Source organism: Zea mays, chromosome 4, assembly GCF_902167145.1.
Source record: "Zea mays cultivar B73 chromosome 4, Zm-B73-REFERENCE-NAM-5.0, whole genome shotgun sequence".
Taxonomy (NCBI): domain Eukaryota; kingdom Viridiplantae; phylum Streptophyta; class Magnoliopsida; order Poales; family Poaceae; genus Zea; species Zea mays.
Genome location: NC_050099.1, coordinates 200,397,878 through 200,413,817, shown reverse-complemented (window position 1 = coordinate 200,413,817; position 15,940 = coordinate 200,397,878). Strand labels below are relative to the sequence as shown.

Below are 15,940 nucleotides of genomic sequence, written 5' to 3'. Positions count from 1 at the left end.
AGACGGAAGGAAGGGAAGAAGAAGAAGACCAGGCGCATCAAGGAGATCGTCTACTACGACAGCGACGAGTCTACTTCTTCCCAAAAGGACGAGGACCACAACGACTACGAGAGAAGAAAACCGGTTAATTCGAACTTTTCTTTTGATTACTCTCGTATTCCGCAAAGTTCACATTCTCATTTGCTCTCCATTCCACTCGGCAAGCCCCCACACTTTGATGGAGAGGACTACGGATTTTGGAGCCACAAAATGCGTAGTCACCTATTCTCTCTCCATCCTAGTATATGGGAGATTGTAGAGAGTGGAATGCATTTTGATAGTTCGGATAGTCCCATGTTCATTAATGAACAAATTCATAAGAATGCACAAGCTACTACTGTTCTTCTAGCTTCCTTGTGCAGGAATGAATACCATAAGGTGAGCGGCTTGGATAACGCCAAGCAAATCTGGGACACCCTCAAGATTTCTCATGAGGGGAACGACGTCACCTTACTCACCAAGATGGAGTTGGTGGAGGGCGAGCTTGGACGGTTCGCAATGATAAGGGGCGAGGAGCCAACGCAAACATACAATCGGCTCAAGACCCTTATCAACAAGATAAGAAGCTACGGGAGCACGCGATGGACGGACCACGACGTCGTCCGCCTAATGCTAAGGTCATTTACCGTTCTTGATCCTCACTTGGTGAACAATATACGTGAAAATCCCAGGTACACCAAGATGTCGCCCGAAGAAGTTCTTGGGAAATTTGTTAGCGGGCGAATGATGATCAAGGAGGCGAGATATGTGGACGACGCCTTGAATGGTCCGATCAACGAGCCGCAACCTCTCGCTCTCAAGGCAACACGAAGCAAGGAGGCGCTACCTAGCAAGGTGGCACAAATTGAGGCGGCCGGACTCAACGATGAAGAGATGGCTCTCATCATCAAGAGATTCAAGACGGCGCTAAATGGTCGCAAGGGGCAGCCAAGCAAGACCAAGACCAAGGGGAAGCGCTCATGCTTCAAATGCGGTAAGCTTGGTCATTTTATCGCTAACTGTCCCGATAATGAAAGTGACCAGGAAAAGGGGAACAAAAGAGAAAAGAAGAAGCAATACAAGAAGGCAAAGGGCGAGGCGCATCTAGGAAAGGAGTGGGACTCGGATTGCTCCTCCTCCGACTCCGACAACGAAGGACTCGCCGCCACTGCCTTCAACAAATCGGCTCTCTTCCCCAACGAGCGTCTCACATGTCTTATGGCAAGGGAGAAGAAGGTGAGTACTCAAGACTCCACTTATGCTTCTTCTAGTGATAGTGAGTCTAGTGATGATGACATAGATTATTCATGCTTGTTCAAGGGCTTAGATAGATCTAAGATAGATAAAATCAATGAATTGATTGATGCATTGAATGAAAAGGATAGGCTTTTAGAAAAGCAGGAGGATTTATTGTATGATGAACATGATAAATTTGTAGAGGCACAAAAATCATATGCTTTAGAAGTAAAAAGAAATGAAATGCTTTCTTATGAACTATCTACTTGTCATGAAACCATTTCTACTTTACAAGGTGTTAACAATGATTTAAATGCTAAGTTAGAAGTAGCAAATAAATCTAATTCTTGTGTAGAACATGTTAAGATTTGCACTAGGTGTAAGGATTTCGATGTTGATGCCTGTAGTGAACATCTAGTTTTAATTTCCAAATTAAATAAGGAAGTGGCTAGTCTTAATGCCCAACTTAAGACTAGCAAGAATGAAGTTGATAAAATAAAATTTGCAAGGGATGCCTATACGGTTGGTAGACACCCCTCAATTAAGGATGGACTTGGCTTCAAGAGAGAGGCCAAGAACTTAACAAGCCATAAGGCTCCCATCTTCGTCAAGGAGAAAGGGAAGGCCCCTATGGCTAGTAATGCTAAAAAGAACCATGCTTTTATGTATTATGATAGGAGAAATGCTAGAAATGCTTATAATGATTTTGATTCACATGTTTATGATTCTCATACCATGTTTGCCTCTAGTTCTTCTTATAAGCATGATAGGGATATGCCTAGGAGAAATATTGCTCATGTGCCTAGAAAGAATGTTATTCATGCTCCTAGGAAAGTAGTGAATGAACCTTCTATAATTTATTGTGCTTTAAACACTTCCTTTGCTATTTGTAGAAAGGATAGGAAAATAGTTGCTAGAAAGTTAGGGGCAAAATGCAAGGGAGACAAGACTTGCATTTGGGTCCCTAAGGACATTTGTGCTAACCTTGCAGGACCCAACATGAGTTGGGTACCTAAGACCCAAGCCTAAATTTGCCTTGCAGGTTTATGCATCCGGGGGTTCAAGCTGGATTATTGACAGCGGATGCACAAACCATATGACGGGGGAGAAGAAGATGTTCACCTCCTACGTCAAGAATAAAGATTCCCAAGATTCAATTGTATTCGGTGATGGGAATCAAGGCAAGGTAAAAGGTTTAGGTAAAATTGCGATTTCTAATGAGCATTCTATCTCTAATGTATTTTTAGTAGAAAGTCTTGGATACAATCTGCTATCTGTGAGTCAATTATGTCATATGGGATATAATTGTCTATTTACAAATATAGATGTGTCTGTCTTTAGAAGAAGTGATGGTTCACTAGCTTTTAAGGGTGTATTAGACGGCAAACTTTATTTAGTTGATTTTGCAAAAGAAGAGGCCGGTCTAGATGCATGCTTAATGGCTAAGACTTGCATGAGCTGGCTGTGGCATCGCCGCTTAGCACATGTGGGGATGAAGAACCTCCACAAGCTTCTAAAGGGAGAACACGTGATAGGTCTAACCAATGTTCAATTCGAAAAAGATAGACCTTGTGCAGCTTGTCAAGCAGGGAAACAGGTGGGAGGAGCGCATCACAGCAAGAATGTGATGACCACTTCAAGACCCCTGGAGCTGCTGCATATGGACCTCTTCGGACCCGTCGCCTATCTAAGCATAGGGGGAAGTAAGTATGGTTTAGTTATTGTTGATGATTTTTCCCGCTTCACTTGGGTGTTCTTTTTGCAGGATAAGTCTGAAACCCAAGGGACCCTCAAACGCTTCCTCAGGAGAGCTCAAAATGAGTTTGAGCTCAAAGTGAAAAAGATAAGAAGCGACAACGGGTCCGAGTTCAAGAACCTTCAAGTGGAGGAGTTCCTTGAAGAGGAAGGGATCAAGCACGAGTTCTCCGCTCCCTACACACCACAGCAAAATGGTGTGGTAGAGAGGAAGAACAGGACGCTCATCGACATGGCGAGGACGATGCTAGGAGAGTTCAAGACCCCCGAGTGCTTTTGGACGGAAGCCGTGAACACGGCGTGCCACGCCATCAACAGGGTCTACCTTCATCGCCTCCTCAAGAAGACGTCGTATGAGCTACTAACCGGTAACAAACCCAATGTATCGTACTTTCGTGTATTTGGGAGTAAATGCTACATTCTAGTAAAGAAGGGTAGAAATTCTAAGTTTGCTCCCAAAGCTGTAGAAGGGTTTTTATTAGGTTATGACTCAAATACAAAGGCGTATAGAGTCTTCAACAAATCATCGGGTTTGGTTGAAGTCTCTAGCGACGTTGTATTTGATGAGACTAATGGCTCTCCAAGAGAGCAAGTTGTTGATTGTGATGATGTAGATGAAGAAGATGTTCCGACGGCTGCTATACGGACCATGGCGATTGGAGAAGTACGGCCACAGGAACAAGATGAACGAGATCAACCTTCTTCCTCAACTATGGTGCAACCCCCAACCAAAGATGACGAACAGGTACCTCAAGTGGAGGCGCTTGATCAAGGGGGAGCACAAGATGATCAAGTGATAGAGGAAGAAGCGCAACCGGCACCTCCAACTCAAGTTCGAGCGATGATTCAAAGGGATCATCCCGTCGACCAAATTCTGGGTGACATTAGCAAGGGAGTAACTACTCGATCTCGATTAGTTAATTTTTGTGAGCATTACTCCTTTGTCTCTTCTATTGAGCCTTTCAGGGTAGAAGAGGCCTTGCTAGATCCGGACTGGGTGTTGGCCATGCAAGAGGAGTTAAACAATTTCAAGCGCAATGAAGTTTGGACACTGGTGCCTCGTCCGAAGCAAAATGTTGTGGGAACCAAGTGGGTGTTCCGCAACAAACAGGACGAGCACGGGGTGGTGACGAGGAACAAGGCTCGACTTGTGGCAAAAGGTTATGCCCAAGTCGCAGGTTTGGATTTCGAGGAGACTTTTGCTCCTGTGGCTAGGCTAGAATCAATTCGTATCTTGCTAGCATATGCCGCTCACCATTCTTTCAGGTTGTTTCAAATGGATGTGAAGAGCGCCTTCCTCAACGGGCCAATCAAGGAGGAGGTGTACGTGGAGCAACCCCCTGGCTTCGAGGATGAACGGTACCCCGACCATGTGTGTAAGCTCTCTAAGGCGCTCTATGGACTTAAGCAAGCCCCAAGAGCATGGTATGAATGCCTTAGAGACTTTTTACTTGCTAATGCTTTCAAGGTTGGGAAGGCCGATCCAACTCTTTTTACAACGACATGTGATGGTGATTTGTTTGTGTGCCAAATTTATGTCGATGACATAATATTTGGTTCTACTAACCAAAAGTCTTGTGAAGAGTTTAGCAGGGTGATGACGCAGAAATTCGAGATGTCGATGATGGGCGAGTTGAACTACTTCCTTGGGTTCCAAGTGAAGCAACTCAAGGAAGGCACCTTCATCTCCCAAACGAAGTACACGCAAGATCTGCTAAAGCGGTTTGGGATGAAGGACGCCAAAGCCGCAAAGACGCCAATGGGGACCGACGGACACACCGACCTCAACAAAGGAGGTAAGTCCGTTGATCAAAAAGCATACCGGTCAATGATAGGTTCGTTGCTTTACTTATGTGCTAGTAGACCGGATATTATGCTTAGCGTGTGCATGTGTGCTAGATTTCAATCCGATCCTAAGGAGTGTCACTTAGTGGCGGTGAAGCGAATTCTTAGATATTTGGTTGCTACGCCTTGCTTCGGGCTCTGGTATCCAAAGGGGTCTACCTTTGACTTAGTTGGATACTCAGACTCCGACTTTGCTGGATGTAAGGTCGATAGGAAGAGTACATCGGGGACGTGCCAATTCTTAGGAAGGTCCCTGGTGTCATGGAACTCTAAGAAACAAACATCCGTTGCCCTATCCACCGCTGAGGCCGAGTACGTTGCCGCAGGTCAGTGTTGCGCGCAACTACTTTGGATGAGGCAAACTCTCCGGGACTTTGGCTACAATCTGAGCAAAGTCCCACTCCTATGTGACAATGAGAGTGCTATCCGCATGGCGGAGAATCCTGTTGAACACAGCCGCACAAAGCACATAGACATCCGGCATCACTTTTTGAGAGACCACCAGCAAAAGGGAGATATCGAAGTGTTTCATGTTAGCACCGAGAACCAGCTAGCCGATATCTTTACCAAGCCTCTAGATGAGAAGACCTTTTGCAGGCTGCGTAGTGAGCTAAATGTCTTAGATTCGCGGAACCTGGATTGAATTGTAGCATACATGTAGTTATGCTTTTGATCATGTTCCTTTCTGCATTATGTTGCTTATTATGGTGCTCAAGTTGTACAAACACTCCCTGGACCTCACAAGTCCGTTGCAAAGTGATGCACATGTGTAGGGGGAGATGTGTTACAACTTGACCCTTTGAGACTAACCATGTGCTTGAGTTTGATAATTTAGTCTCGAAGGAGGATTGAAAGGGAAAAGGTGGACTTGGACCATGAAAGACTTCCACTGCACTCCGATGAGAGGGTAACTAATTCCAAGTTCATCTCATGAAATCTTATTGCCATTTGCTCTTAATTGAAGACTTTGGTGAGGCAATGGGGTTAACGGGCCAAGATTGATCCCGTTTTGGTGCTTGATGCCAAAGGGGGAGAAAATAAAGGCCAAAGTGATAAATGGATCAGCTACCACTTGAGAGATTTTGAAAATAGTAGAATAGAGTTTTTGTTTTGTCAAAAGCTTTTGTCAAAAGCTTTTATTGTCTCTTATTGTCTCTATTTTCAAAAGTTGGCTTCTTGTGGGGAGAAGTGTTGATTATGGGAAAAAGGGGGAGTTTTTGAAATCTTTGATCAATCTCTTTTGGAATGACTCTCTTTATACTTCAACATGTGTGTTTGACTTAGAGATAGAGATTTGAGTTTGATTTGCAAAAACAAACCAAGTGGTGGCAAAGGATGATCCATATATGCCAAAATTGAATAAAACTTAAATTTATTTTATTTGAAGTGAGTTTGCACTTGTTCTAGTTGCTTTATGTTGTGTTGGCATAAATCACCAAAAAGGGGGAGATTGAAAGGGAAATGTGCCCTTGGGCCATTTCTATGTATTTTGGTGATTGAGTGCCAACACATGTGCTTAATTGGGAATTTATGTACATGGATGAACAAGGTGAAAATCATGAAGTAAAGGTATGTTTCTAAGCCTTAGTACATTGGTTTTAAGTACTAATATATTTGTCTAAGTGTTAGAAACAGAAAGAAGAAGAATAGAGAAAAGGAGAAGGGACTTGGCCTTGTGCTGCCAAGATCCAGCTCGGTCTGGAGCACCGGACTGTCCGGTGTGCACCGGACAGTGTCCGGTGCGCCAGGCTGGCGCGACTCGAACTGGCCGCTCTCGGGAAATTGGCCGGCGGCGTACGGCTAAAATTCACCGGACTGTCCGGTGTGCACCGGACTGTCCGGTGAGCCAACGGTCGGCCAGGGCCAACGGTCGGCCGCGCAATCCGCGCGGGACACGTGGCCGAGCCAACGGTCGGAAGACGGCACCGGACTGTCCGGTGTGCACCGGACATGTCCGGTGCGCCAACAGCGCCAGATCTGCCAACGGTCTGCAACGGTCGTCTTCGCCGTTTAAGGAAACAAATCGGGCACCGGACAGTGTCCGGTGTGCACCGGACTGTCCGGTGCCCCCGACGACAGAAGGCAAGGATGGCCTTCCGGATTTGCTCTCAACGGCTCCTAGCTGCCTTGGGGCTATAAAAGGAGCCCCTAGGCGCATGGAGGAGACACACAAGCAACCTTTGAGCATTCTTGATCATCCACACTAAGTCTCTGCGCATTTGTTTGTGTTTCTAAGTGATTCGAGCTCTGTTCTAAGTGAGAACTCTGAGATAGTCTTGTGAGCTCGATTCTTGGCCGTGTGTGTGCGCTTTTGCTGTGGATTTGTGTGTGTTGCTTCCCTCCCTTACTCTGTGTTTCATTTGTGATCATATACTTGTAAGGGCAAGAGACTCCAATTTGTGGAGATTCCTTGCAAACGGGATAGTGAAAGGAAAACAAAACACCGTGGTATTCAAGTGGGTCTTTGGACCGCTTGAGAGGGGTTGATTGCAACCCTCGTCCGTTGGGACGCCACAACGTGGAGTAGGCAAGCGTTGGTCTTGGCCGAACCACGGGATAAAACCACTGTGTCACTCTGTGCTTGATTCTCTTGTGGTACTGTGTTTTGTTGAGACTTCACCTTAGCCACTTGGCAATAATCGTGCTAACACTTAACAAGTTTTTGTGGCTTAAGTTTGAAGTTTTTACAGGATCACCTATTCACCCCCCCCCCCTCTAGGTGCTCTCACTTAGGACACACATCCCCAATGGACATGTTCCTTAGCGCGATGCATGGAGCCTCTTCATTACCTATCTCATCAAGATCAACTTGCTCTACTTGAGAGCCGTTAGTTTCATCAAACACAACGTCACATGAGACTTCAACTAGTCCAGTGGACTTGTTAAAGACCCTATATGCCCTTGTGTTTGAGTCATAGCCAAGTAAAAAGCCTTCTACAGTTTTAGGAGCAAATTTAGATTTTCTACCTCTTTTAATAAGAATAAAGCATTTGCTACCAAAAACTCTAAAGTATGAAATGTTGGGCTTTTTACCGGTTAGGAGTTCATATGATGTCTTCTTGAGGATTCGGTGAAGATATAACCGGTTGATGGCGTAGCAGGCGGTGTTGACCGCTTCGGCCCAAAACCGGTCCGATGTCTTGTATTCATCAAGCATGGTCCTTGCCATGTCCAATAGAGTTCGATTCTTCCTCTCCACTACACCATTTTGTTGTGGCGTGTAGGGAGAGGAGAACTCATGCTTGATGCCCTCCTCCTCAAGGAAGCCTTCAATTTGTGAGTTCTTGAACTCCGTTCCGTTGTCGCTTCTAATTTTCTTGATCCTTAAGCCGAATTCATTTTGAGCTCGTCTCAAGAATCCCTTTAAGGTCTCTTGGGTTTGAGATTTTTCCTGTAAAAAGAATACCCAAGTGAAGCGAGAATAATCATCCACAATTACAAGACAATACTTACTCCCGCCGATGCTTAAGTAAGCAATTGGGCCGAATAGATCCATGTGGAGTAGCTCAAGCGGCCTGTCGGTCGTCATGATGTTCTTGTGTGGATGATGGACTCCAACTTGCTTCCCTGCCTGGCATGCGCTACAAATCCTGTCTTTCTCAAAATGAACATTTGTTAATCCTAAAATGTGCTCTCCCTTTAGAAGCTTATGAAGATTCTTCATCCCAACATGGGCTAGTCGGCGGTGCCAGAGCCAACCCATGTTAGTCTTAGCAATTAAGCATGTGTCGAGCTCAGCTCTATCAAAATCTACTAAGTATAGCTGACCCTCTAACACACCCTTAAATGCTATTGAATCATCACTTCTTCTAAAGACAGTAACACCTACATCAGTAAAAAGACAGTTGTAGCCCATTTGACATAGTTGAGAAACAGAAAGCAAGTTGTAGTCTAAGGAATCAACAAGAAAAACATTGGAAATAGAATGGTCAGGAGATATAGCAATTTTACCAAGTCCTTTGACCAAACCTTGATTTCCATCCCCGAATGTGATAGCTCGTTGGGGATCTTTGTTTTTCTCATATGAGGAGAACATCCTTTTCTCCCCGGTCATGTGGTTTGTGCACCCGCTGTCGAGTATCCAACTTGAGCCCCCGGATGCATAAACCTACAAAACAATTTTAGTTCTTGACTTTAGGTACCCAAATGGTTTTGGGTCCTTTGGCATTAGACACAAGAACTTTGGGTACCCAAACACAAGTCCTTGACCCCTTGTGCTTGCCCCCAACATATTTGGCAACTACTTTGCCGGATTTGCTAGTAAGCACATAAGATGCATCAAAGGTTTTAAATGAAATGACATGATCATTTGATGCATTAGGAATTTTCTTCTTAGGCAACTTAGCATGGGTTGGTTGCCTAGAACTAGATGTCTCACCCTTATACATATAAGCATGATTAGGGCCAGAGTGAGACTTCCTAGAATGAATCTTTCTAATTTTGCTCTCAGGATAGCCGGCAGGGTACAAAATGTAACCCTCGTTATCCTGAGGCATGGGAGCCTTGCCCTTAACAAAGTTAGATAAGTTCTTTGGAGGGGCATTAAGTTTGACATTGTCTCCCCTTTGGAAGCCAATGCCATCCTTAATGCCAGGGCGTCTCCCATTATAAAGCATGCTACGAGCAAATTTAAATTTCTCATTCTCTAGGTTGTGCTCGGCAATTTTAGCATCTAATTTTGCTATATGATCATTTTGTTGTTTAATTAAAGCCATATGATCAAGAATAGCATTAACATCAATATCTCTACATCTAGTGCAAATAGAAACATGCTCAACATTAGATGTAGAGGGTTTGCAAGATTTAAGTTCTACAACCTTAGCATGCAACATTTCATTCTTAGTTCTAAGGTCGGAAATGGTAGTATTGCAAACATCAAAATCTCTAGCCTTAGCAATCAAATTTTCATTCTCTAATCTAAGACTAGCAAGAGAAATGTTCAATTCTTCAATCCTAGCAAGCAAATCATCATTATTATTTCTAGGATTGAGAATTGAAACATTACAAACATGAGTATCAACCTTAGCACTTAAAATAGCATTTTCATTTCTAAGGTTGTCAATCATCTCACGACACGTGCTTAGCTCACTAGATAATTTTTCACATTTCTCAATTTCAAGAGCATAAGCCTTTTTAACCTTAACATGTTTTTTGTTTTCTTTAATTAGACAATCCTCTTGGGAATCCAAAAGGTCATCCTTTTCATGAATAGCACTAACCAATTCATTCAATTTTTCCTTTTGAGCTATGTTAAGGTTGGCAAAAAGGGAACGCAAATTATCTTCCTCATCACTAGCATTGTCATCACTAGAGGATTCATATTTAGTGGAGGATCTAGATTTAACCTTCTTTTTGCCGTCCTTTGCCATGAGGCACTTGTGGCCGACGTTGGGGAAGAGAAGTCCCTTGGTGACGGCGATGTTGGCGGCGTCCTCGTCGTCGGAGGAGTCGCTTGAGCTTTCGTCGGAATCCCATTCCCGACAAACATGGGCATCGCCGCCCTTCTTCTTGTAGTACCTTTTCTTCTCCTTTCTTCTCTCCTTCTTGTCGTCGCCTCGGTCACTGTCACTAGATATAGGACATTTAGCAATAAAATGACCGGGCTTACCACACTTGTAGCAAACCTTCTTGGAGCGAGACTTGTAGTCTTTCCCCCTCCTTTGTTTGAGGATTTGGCGGAAGCTCTTGATGACGAGCGCCATCTCCTCATTGTCAAGCTTGGAGGCGTCTATTGGTTGTCGACTTGGTGTAGACTCCTCCTTCTTTTCTTCCGTCGCCTTGAAAGCAACGGGTTGAGCTTCGGATGTGTCGCCAAGCTCGTTGATTTTCCTCGAGCCTTCTATCATGCACTCAAAACTTACAAAATGCCCGATGACTTCCTCGGGGGTCATTTTAGTATATCTAGGATTGCCACGAATCAATTGAACTTGAGTGGGATTAAGAAAAATAAGAGATCTTAAAATAACATTTACCACTTCGTGGTCGTCCCACTTCTTGCTCCCGAGGTTGCGCACTTGGTTTACCAAAGTCTTGAGCCGGTTATACATATGTTGTGGCTCCTCCCCTTTGTGAAGCCGGAACCGACCGAGCTCCCCCTCGATCGTCTCCCGCTTGGTGATCTTGGTGAGCTCATCTCCCTCGTGCGCAGTTTTGAGCACATCCCAAATCTCCTTTGCATTTTTCAACCCTTGCACTTTGTTGTATTCTTCCTTGCTTAGAGAGGCAAGGAGTATGGTTGTGGCTTGAGAGTTGAAGTGCTCGATTTGGGCCACCTCATCCTCATCATAGTTCTCATCCCCTACCGACGGTACCTGTGCAGCAAACTCAACAACATCCCATATACTTTTGTGGAGCGAGATTAGATGAAATCGCATTAAATCGCTCCACCTAGCGTAATCTTCACCATCAAAAGTTGGTGGTTTGCCTAGTGGGACGGAAAGTAAAGGTGTATGTTTGGAAATGCGAGGGTAGCGTAGGGGAATCTTACTATACTTCTTGCGCTCTTGGCGCTTAGAAGTGACGGAGGGCGCATCAGAGTCGGAGGTCGATGTTGATGAAGTGTCGGTCTCGTAGTAGACCACCTTCCTCATCCTCTTGTGCTTGTCGCCTTTCCGATGCGGCTTGTGGGAAGAAGATTTTTCCTTCTTCTCTTTATGATGAGAAGAGGATTTCTTCTCCTTCCCTTTGTTGGAGGAGCTCTTCTTCTTCTCCCTCCTTTTGGTGCGGGACTCTTCCGATGAAGTGCTCCCTTGGCTTGTAGTGGGCTTTTCGCCAGTCTCCATCTCCTTCTTGGCGTGATCTCCCGACATCACTTCGAGCGGTTAGGCTCTAATGAAGCACCGGCCTCTGATACCAATTGATAGTCGCCTAGAGGGGGGGGTGAATAGGGCGAAACTGAAATTTACAAATATAAACACAACTACAAGCCGGGTTAGCGTTAGAAATATAAATGAGTCCGAGAGAGAGAGCGCAAAACAAATCCCAAGCGAATAAGCAAGTGAGACACGGAGATTTGTTTTACCGAGGTTCGGTTCTTGCAAACCTACTCCCCGTTGAGGAGGCCACAAAGGCCGGGTCTCTTTCAACCCTTCCCTCTCTCAAACGGTCCCTCGGACCGAGTGAGCTTCTCTTCTCAAATCAAAGCCGGGAACAAAACTTCCCCGCAAGGGCCACCACACAATTGGTGCCTCTTGCCTTGATTACAATGGAGTTGTGATCTCAAGAACAAGTGAGAAAGAAAAGAAGCAATCCAAGCGCAAGAGCTCAAATGAACACGGCAAATCACTCTCACTAGTCACTAGGGTTTTGTGTGGAATTGGAGAGGATTTGATCTCTTTGGTGTGTCTAGAATTGAATGCTAGAGCTCTTGTAGTAGTTGAGAAGTGGAAAACTTGGATACAATGAATGGTGGGGTGGTTGGGGTATTTATAGCCCCAACCACCAAATGTGGCCGTTGGTGGAGCTGTCTGTTCGATGGCGCACCGGACAGTCCGGTGCACACCGGACAGTCCGGTGCCCCCTGCCACGTCATTACTGCCGTTGGATTCTAGCCGTTGGAGCTCCTGACATGTGGGCCCGCCTGGGTGTCCGGTGCACACCGGACATGTACTGTTTGATGTCCGGTGAGCCAGCATGGGCGATTCTGACTTCTGCGCGCGCAGACGACGCATTCAATGCGCGGCAGAGAGCCGTTGGCGCGGAGACGACCGTTGTCCCGGAGTTGCACCGGACAGTCCGGTGCACACCGGACAGTCCGGTGAATTATAGCGGACGAGCCGTTGGCTTTTCCCGAAGCTGGCGAGTTCCTGAGGCCGACCTCCTTTGGCGCATCGGACACTGTCCGGTGTACACCGGACAGTCCGGTGAATTTTAGCCGAGTCGCCCCTGGAATTCCCGAAGGTGAAGAGTTGGAGTCTGAGACCCCTGGTGCACCGGACAGGTACTGTTCACTGTCCGGTGGCACACCGGACAGTCCGGTGCGCCAGACCAGGGGTGCCTTCGGTTGCCCCTTTGCTCCTTTATTGAATCCAAAACTTGGTCTTTTTATTGGCTGAGTGTGAACCTTTTACACCTGTATAATCTATACACTTTGGCAAACTAGTTAGTCCAAAGATTTGTGTTGGGCAATTCAACCACCAAAATTATTTAGGAACTAGGTGTAAGCCTAATTCCCTTTCAGGAGGTATGGACTCGCTCTAGGTGTCTCCCAACAAACTCCACATATTTAGTTGATGAACACGCACGAAGAAGGGATATATCTCGCCCGATCTGATCTAAACGCGGACAGTCCGGACTAGCCCGCGGACAGTCCGGGCCCCATGGCCGGACCATGCGGCCTTCCTAGGTGCCGCACATGGTGCTCAATGCATGCCCTCCCTGACTTTTGGGGAAGCCAAGCAAACTAAAAGCACCTGGTACAGGCTGTTATCATCTCGATGTGAGAACATTCGTTTTCTAAGCATCTTGCCAAACACTGTGATGATATAGTTTAAAAAACAACCATTCAGTGCCTTAGGTAACTCATCACCCTGCAAGGTCTGCAGCACGTATGCATACCAAAGATTACCTGTGTCACTCTATAAGACCCTTACTAGCTTGGTGACCATTTGCCAAGCTTCTGGTCCCTGCTCCTTAGTGGCAAGACTGTCTCCCAAACTAGATCTCCAACTTGAAATGATTTAGCACCTCCTTGTTGTAGGCCTTAGCAACCATGATCTTGTCTTTCTCGAACTTATTTAGAGCCATCATCTTCTTGTCGGTCACCTCATCGATATTGTCCTTTATCAAATCATGATAATCACTGATAGTTAGATCATTTTACTTAGTGAACCTGATAGCATTTAGGCATACCTCTACAAGCAAAACAACTTCCTGCCCATAAATAAGCTGAAAAGGAGACACTTTAGTAGCCAAGTATTTAGATATTCTATGAGCCCATAAAGCCTCAAACAAAACCTTGTGCAAATTCCTGGGATGATCAGATATCTCCTTTTTAATAAGGCTAATTAGTGTCCTATTACTTGACTCGGCCTGACCATTGGCCTGAGTATAGTATGGAGACGAATTGAGCAACTTAATCTTATATGATTCAACAAACTCACGTACCTCTTTTGACATGAAAGAAGTCACCTGGTCTATAGTTAAAGTCTAGGGAATGTCAAATCTATGAATAATGTGCTCAGTTATAAACTCAATTACTTCCCTATGTGTCATCTTTTTCAAAGCAATGGCTTTCGCCCACTTGGTGAAATAATCTGTGGCAACTAGCTCAAACCGATGCCCTTTTGATGGCGAAGTGTAACACCCAAAATCCTGATTTAGGGATTAGCGTGATCTTTTTAGAAACAAATATTTACTTGGTAAGCTTCAAGAAACAAATAGTAGAAAGTGGTTCGATTTATTAGATTAGGTCATCCTCTTCAAGAAATATAAATATTCTTTTATGAGTGAAAGACACTCTTGATAAAGATTTTGTATTAACTTTTCCTAAATTAGATAGGTAATAATGTACCTTTAGAAAACATAATATTTTGTTTGTGCATTTAGTTTGATCAACAATTCAAATTTGAGCATAGAAATAGAAAACTAAAACAAAATGAAAGGGAAAAAAAAGAAAAAACCAGCTTACAAAACATGGGTGGAATCCTCCCTTGGCCAGCCCACCTCCTGCCCGCGGTGTCAGCCAGTGTATCGTGCGCATCCGCTTTCGCCTAGTCGTCGCCATGTGGACCCCGCTCATCAGCCGCAGCCGCTCCAGCACTTGCCATAGCTTCACTACATCGTGGGTCCCGCCAACCAGGGGTGTCTCCCTCATAACAGAAATCTCCACAAATCCACGTGCCCACACCAGCTAACAAACCCAAACACCGATGCCATCGTTGGTTGTTGCGCCCTCCATACGCATCGCACGCTGGCCATTGCGGGGGAGCTCTCGCTTCCCGACTATAAACTGAGCTCGCATCCTCCCCTCGGCTATCTCCACGGAGTCTGATCGTGAGGGAGCTCGTTGTTGTGATTCCGCGTCACCGCCGTAGACATGATCACGATGTTCCAGTGTTGGGATCTTCAACTGCAGGTTGGTGGGGGTGATCACCGTTGCTCGCCTCATGGGATTCATATCTTCACCAGGTGGGTTGGGCGGCAGGAGTCCAAGAAAGAGCTCACCGGAGTCTGGAATCGTAGTGGAGCATATGTGGACTCCATAATAGTACCTACCAACATATCAGGTACTCCAGATCTTATAATTAAGAACCTATATACAATGTTGTGAAAATCATACCTAAGGAAAACACAGTCAACAGTTTTCGGTCCTAATTTGCGCTTCTTGTTAATTGGCACATTCACTTTAGCCAAACAACCCCAGGTGTGCAAATAGGAGATATTTAATTTTCTCTTTTCCCATTCCTCGAATGGTGTGATTTTTTTGTTCTTTGTGGGAACTTTATTCAGGATATGGCATGCCGTCAAGATCGTCTCACCCCACCATTCTGTAGATAGTTTTGAAGTCTCTAACATGGCGTTAACCAAATCAGTTAGAGTACGGTTCTTTCTCTCAACAACCCCATTGGATTGTGGTGAGTATGGCGGTGTCCACTCATGAATAATACCATGTTCCACACAAAAATCAGAAAAATCACCTGAAAAATATTCTCCACCACGATCAGACCTTAACCGTTTAGTTTTTCTCTCGAGTTGATTTTCCACTTCAGCTTTGTAGGTCTTCAAATAATGCAAAGCTTCGTCTTTTGACTTTAGTAGATACACATAATAAAATCTAGTAGAATCATCGATAAAAGTAATAAAATATCATTTGCCTCCCTTAGTCAATATTCCGTTCATCTCACATAAATCAGAATGTATCAAGTCTAGTGGTGCCAAGTTCCTCGCCTCCATAGCCTTATGAGGCTTGTGAAGTTGCTTAGATTGCACGCACACCTGACACTTAGAACCTTTGACTAAATCAAATTTCGGGATTAAATTTAAATTTGCTAACCGCGATACACAACCAAAATTGATGTGACAAAGTCGTGAATGCCAAATATACGATTCATTCGAAATTACATTGTTCATAGACTTATTACACACA

The 15,940-nt window shown here is 44.9% G+C and overlaps 1 pseudogene; it reads right to left on the bottom strand.

Annotated features, from left to right (window-relative positions):
- Positions 1-13,214: 13,214 nt before the first annotated feature.
- LOC109945909 (uncharacterized) lies at positions 13,215-14,962 on the bottom strand (annotated as a pseudogene).
- Positions 14,963-15,940: the final 978 nt, after the last annotated feature.